This window comes from Quercus suber, unplaced genomic scaffold, assembly GCF_002906115.3.
Source record: "Quercus suber isolate HL8 unplaced genomic scaffold, Cork oak 2.0 scaffold_823, whole genome shotgun sequence".
NCBI classification, from domain to species: Eukaryota; Viridiplantae; Streptophyta; class Magnoliopsida; order Fagales; family Fagaceae; genus Quercus; species Quercus suber.
Genome location: NW_027070253.1, coordinates 98,321 through 105,215, shown reverse-complemented (window position 1 = coordinate 105,215; position 6,895 = coordinate 98,321).

Below are 6,895 nucleotides of genomic sequence, written 5' to 3'. Positions count from 1 at the left end.
GACGAAAACGATGAAGAAAAAGAGATTAAACTTGAATCTTAGAGAAAAAAAGCTTACCTGATAGAAGCAACGAAGAAGAACAGAGAGGCTCTTTCTCTTCTGGTTTTAGAGAGAGAGAGAGAGAGAGAGAGAGATTTATGAAAGAAAGAGTTTGGAGGGAAAGAGATCTGGGTTTGGAGCTTGCTGTCTCCGGCCATGGGTCTCTGGGTATGGAGCAACGACGCCATCCCCGACCACGAAACGACTCCTCGACCACCTCATCTCGTCATCGTCCTCATCAATCGAGTCTCGGCGGCTCGTGGTCATGAGAGGTAGAGCTTGGAGTCTTCGGCCATGGGCCTATGGAGTCTCGGCTTCTTCGGCCATGGAGCTTGGAGTCTCTGGCCATGGGTGTCTGGGTATGGAGCAACGACGCCATCCCGACCACGAAACGACTCCTCGGCCACCTCATCTCGTCATCGTCCTCATCAGTCGAGTCTCGGCGGCCTGGTTTCGTGGCTTTGGTGAGGGTGCACAGGATAAGAAATGTGGCAGTGAGAAAGACAAAGGAACTGGAAGCCATTTTCAGAAGCTCTGTGTGTGTGTGTGTGTGAGAGAGAGAGAGAGTGATGGATAGAGTGAAGGGTTTGTTGGGTTTTTTTTTTTTTAATTTCTGGGTTTGTGTTCTTAAATCTGAGTTTGTGTTTTGAATTTTAGTGTGTTTGGTTGTAAAGAAAATACAAGAAAGACAAAGAAAAGAAAATAAAACAAGTTCTTCCAAAGAACATGTAAAATCATGTTCTGGGAAAGATGACAAAGAACATGAACATGTTCTTCCAAAAAATTAACGAAAAGAAAAGTATGTAAATTTGGTTTGTTGTTTTCTCATTTTCTGTTTTTAATTTTTTTTTAGTTTTTAATTTTTTTTTCTTTAGTTAAAATTAATAAATTAATTTTTTTTAATTTAGGTGCTGACGTGGCATTTTTTAATGTCAAATAATATTTTTTATTATTATTTTAATGGCCACGTCATCTTCCGTTTGCCACCTGTGCAATTTCCGTTTCTAATGTAACGGCAGGGACAAAAACAAAACGCGTTTTCCAGGATAGGGACTAAAAGCGGTAAAAAAAAAATTTAGGGACCAAAATAGAAATCGTGTGAAAATGTAGGGACGAAAATGTGCTTTTCGCCTAAAATTTATTATAAATTTGGCAAAATTGATTTATTAACATACTAAGACCAAGACCACTTATGCCACAATTGTCTAAGTGATAAGCTGTGAATGATAGAGAAAAAGTAGTAGATTCATATAAAAGTGATAGGCAGTCAATCACTAAACTAAATTAAATGCAGGAAAAAATTAGTTTGACATGGAGATTTGATCATTATAGGAAAAACCCTCACAAGCAAAACCTTATCAAGTGAATGTCAAGTCATCACTCTCGAAGAATTCACTAATTAAAAATCAATTGGTTACAAGTTTAAGGAATCTTACCACAACTGAACTATCCCAAAATACCAACTGACAGTCAAATCTATTGGCCTATACTAGCATCAACTCCAAAACCCAATTGGACTTATTCTTGTATAGATTTCTCCTTTGCACAGATCCTAGTACGTGACTAACAGCACATCAATAGTTGATTGTTATTGTTTAGCAAAGTTCTTCAATTCACGCTTGTAGATTTGGAAGCAGCTTGATACAAAACCCTATGGCGTGCAAAAAGTCCCACAAACACCTATTAAGTGTGTATCTCTATACGTCTCTCTGTGTGTATGATGACCGTTGTAAAATATAACTTTTATATGCTCTGAAACCCTATGGCACAAAACCCTAGAAAAACATTGGCATCATGGGCCGATAACAAATCTTGGAATTCTAATTTCCCATGTCTCAATAGATCGAGAGGTGTCAAATTAGGTAACGAGATTCATTAAATCTCGATAGATCGACAGGTGTCGAGATCTGCAGTTCCAACTTTTCTTATATTGTTTCTCTATTATTCTTATGTCTTTAATAATACAATTTGTTGGACACTAAATGATCTTCTTAAACACATTAAAACCTAAGACTCAAATAGTAAAGTGCATTTTGTTCTCGAATATGCCAATATATAAAATATGACCCTTACACTAACTTGTTGGAGAGTAACAATTTTTAGATGACAATTCAATAAGGATCGCTAAATTTTTCTTCTAAACAAAAGGATCTCTAACTTTTAACTATAAAATCCATTACTGTCATTTCTTTTCAAAATAAAAATAATAAAAGTATGATGTACATATTTGTATTCTCCAAATGCAAAATTTATTTTTTTTAAATAATAATAATAATGGGATTTTTTATGGAAAACAAAAGAGGCTTCAATTAAAGATATTTTATTTTTTCTTAAGAACAATTAAAGATATTTATTTTATCTATTTTTAGGAATTGAGAACATTGAATATTCTTTTAGTTTAATAGTAAGAAGAAAAAATGATGCATTAGTCATTTACATAAACTTATCAATTTTTAAGAGAATATACTTTAAATACATTTTTATTTAATGAGTTAATTATATATTTTTTTTTATACAAAATATCTATATATTGGTAGTGGAGGAGGATTTGAAGGGGTCATGGTTCCCCTGCCCTTGTGCATAGGTCAATAAATAATAAATACTCAATCATAAGCTATATTTCATACTTTTCAAAAGAAAAAAAAATACATTTGTTAATAATTTATTAGTTTGTATGCACAAATTAATTGTTATTGCATGTAATTTTCTTGATATTTATAGACAAATTGACTTTAAAAAAAATACATATATAAAACTTCATTTAATAATTTACATAGTTTCTCAACCAAAAAAAAAAAATTACATTAATTTGCATCCTTAAGGAACTTGTTATCAAAATCTTGGATTTAAAATTTTAATATATTTAAATTTTTAGTCAGAAAAATCAAGAATAATATTTGAAAACAAAACATTGTTTAGAAATCTTTAGTAAAAAAATCGATAAAAAAATTGAAATATTAGTTTAAAATAGATTATTGTATAAATATATTTGCAAAATAATTTTTTTTAAACCTAAAATATATGAATTAAAATCTCACTTTCATCATAAAAATCTCAAAAAAAAAACTGAAAAGTATTGAATTAATAAAGTTTATGAAAATATAGGTTATAAAAAAGAGCTCTTGATCAAGACTTTGCTCGTAAATTTATTCTTTACTCTAAAGACTTTGCTCGTAAATTGTTAATATATATATATATATATATTTAAATTCAATATATTAATAATTAACTCAATCCAATTGATCCTTGAAATCGTCACTATATGAATTATGTAGGGGAGAAATTGTTCACACCCCACATCTGATTGTTGTCCGTCCGCGGTGCCAGGCGCGATGCAGTTTTGAGTAGTGGTACACTAACGCAAGCTTCAGAAGCATATAAAGCGTTAGTGGGGCGCTCTTCTAACCGATGTGGGATTCCAGGCTTGGGGCTGAGACTATGAAACCCTCATTGCTTGCCTGCACTCGGGGACGAAGGCAAAAACCGCATCGCGCCTGGCACCGCGGACGGACAACAATCAGATGTGGGGTGTGAACAATTTCTCCCCTACAAATTACATATGAGAAATTTATTTAAAATATTAGCGATAATGCTAGATACTTAGACTAAAATATCCATGATATGATGATAATATTATCTTTTAAGTTTTGTAATCTTTTGGGAAATAGCTAATAATAGTTAAGTTTCTAATTTTTGTCAAGACTATTGTAGTTCAACTAATTGATATTTCTTAATCTTTTCAACGAAAACATCCAAGCTTTAAATTCTCAACCCCCCTCTCCCAACCATCTAATTATCAAGAAGGAAAAAAAAAAATTGTGATTTTTCACCAGGACACATTTGCCTCCAACTGCTTACAATGAGTTGAGTTCAGTTGGAAGTCTACAACGTCCTCATTCCTCAGCGTACCATATATTAGATTTGCTTTGTGTCAGGGAGTTTCACTTAACTTATCATGAGCAAAGGCCTATAACCTTGGCGTTTCAATGGCCCATAAATTTAAATTGCAAGCCCGTTCTGTGCACATCTATTGAACTCGGTTCTGCTTATTAGCTGGTGTTGTGTGGACTGTGGAGTGAGAGTCACCGAACCAATCTCCAGAAAACTTGACCCATCTCTACGTTTCCGTTGAACCCATCTCTCTATCTCTCTCTCTCTCTCTCTCTCTCTCTCTATATATATATATATATATATTTCTTTTTTGGCACAAGAATTTCAAACTCTTGAAAAATGTGATCAGTCATTGCTTATCAACTATTAGAAACCTAAAAACAAAACAAACAAAAATGATTATTGAAAAAAAAAAAAAGATTTAGCTCAAGTCCAATGCTTCAATTCCTTCAATTTGTTAAGATGGTGACACATGACTAAAAGTGGACGCGTATCACCAATGTTACCGATACTATTAACTAAAACACTAAAGCCAAAATTTGCCAAAAATTAAAAAAAAAATAAAGGTGCGTACGTCAACTCTAGTCCTTGTTGTACATCAAATGGTTTATTTATTTGTCTATGAATAAATAATTTATTTATCTTTGGATTGTTTGACATTTGACATTTGTATTATTATTATTTTTTTTTTTTGATAGGGACATTTCTATGATCTTTCTAATTTTTTTTAAGTATCATTGATCCGTATAAATTAAAATCATGAGCGTGCTCATCACTCTTAAAGAGCACGTCCACCATTGAGGCCACTTATTAAATGAGTAATATTAAAGACATAAATTTTTTCACAAGTCAGCCTAAACAAGGTCTATCAATGTGTAATTAGAAAATATCACCTTAACATGTGTCCACAATTAAGATCACTTTTATAATGCACTGATAAGAGCATATAATAAAGATACTTTGAATTATTTTACATTCATTATCTTCATCACAAAAGGCGATTATTCCCCTGTCATAAAGAAAGAAGAAAAAAGAAAAAAAAAAAAAGAAATTATAAAATTATTGCGAGTGGGAGGAACTTTTTTTTTTTTTAATGCAATCCGTATAGAGAATATTATATTAAAAAAAAAACATAAATATTACCACTATTGTCATTGTGGGGCCCGTGGGCCTGATAGCCTCGGCCCATCGGGTAGCAGGCCCAAGGCCCATGCCGAGGAACACTGACTATTCAAGGCTAAATTGGGGAAAGCCTCTTTTCCCAATCCACGCCGAGGACCTCCTCATCCTCGGCCTGACAATGGTGATTTTCGGGAAAGACCAGGCCCAAAGTAAGCTATCACCCTTGCATTTAATGCATTCACCTAACCCCCCTGGCCGCATTAATGGGGATATAACCCCTTAGCAGAGCAACGTTGATCAGAGTGAACCACTCGAGTATTGATAAGGCCTCTGATGGGACGGACGGCCAGAAGAGAGGCAAATGAATGATCAACAGATGGAATAAGGAGATAGGAAGATGAAGACTATATAAGGAAAGCAAGTAAAGTAAAAAAGGGAGGAGGAAAAAAAAGAAGAAAAAGGCTTCCTCGGCCGAGGAGCATCCTCCCAGTTGTATAGAAACCCTAAGTATCTTTTTATAAATAAAGGTTCATGCTTGATGAACGACGACCAGAGCCTAAACCTTTAACCCACTCTCTATAAATTTATTGTTTGGGCTTGTTGGGCTGAAAACCCATTCATACTCACGGTCAATCCAAACTGAGTCCCTACAATTGGCGCTGTCTGTGGGGAGGATTAGGGTGGTGGCCGGCGCACCAGGCGAGTGTTCTAAGTAGTCGTTTTACAGTAGGTTAAAAAAAAAAAAAAAAAAAGGAAGAAAAATAGAAGATTTGACAGCGAAGAGAGAAATCTTGATATTATTATTATTTCATAAACAGAAACATTACAAATTACAATCAGAGGCTCAGGCAGGTGTGTTTCACACACAAATTTACAAGCTAATCCTACCAGCTATTTCTACAATCAGAGGCCCAGGTGGAGCCGCCCTAAAAAAGCTAGCCGGTGGGAAGTGTCAAGCCGTCCCTTTATTGGTATAAAGAGAATGGGAGAGCTTGACAAGAGGCAGAGAAGGGGGAGGACCATCATGTTTCCAGGCCACCGACAACTACCTTCTCGGCCAGACGGAGCTGGAACAAAGAGAGGAGCAGATGCAGGGGCTCCGGGATACCTTCCCCCATGATGTTCCCTTGATTCTCTCCAATCCTCACGAGTGTTGGCCGTTGGAGACGGCAACACTCGAGCACCGCCCATGAGGTGAATTCGCACGTCTTATTCGTCGGGGGTGCGCTCCGAGGAGAGACGTTCGGTACTCTAACAACATCCCTCTGGGCCACCTTGTAGGGCACCATCGGGGTTACGCCTAGATTCTGCCGCACCGAAAGCCCAGTGGGGGCTGCGGCCATACCGGCTTTTCCCAGTTCCAGTCACGATTCCGGCGGGGTTGTTGAAAGGGCTTGGGAAGTTGGAAGAATGTGTTCTATTTTTCTGTTTGTGTTGAAAGGTCCATGGGTTGTGGAGAAACTATCTCGCCACCTTTTATAGGGGGTGGGGGTTGGTGAAAATTAATTCATGCAGAGTTCGAAAAGAGAATTATCAGCTGGGCTAATAATAAAGCTACCAATTTCCAAGGAGGCCATAGACCGTTGGACTCGTGTTAATTTACGAGGACATTAATGAAGGCACGTTTCGCGCACCGAAGCGTCAAGCGCGGAACACGAAAGGACAATGGGCGCTTCATAAATGAAAAAGATGGGGCCTTGAGCTGGAGGCGAGATCAACGCCACGTGTAAAGATCATAATCTGACCCAAGGAGGAATCACCTCCAGCAAAGCGATCCGAGGATAAACCTATACTTACAGAAAAATAGAAGTGGTAGACAGAACCAAGGTATTGCATGGTCCTC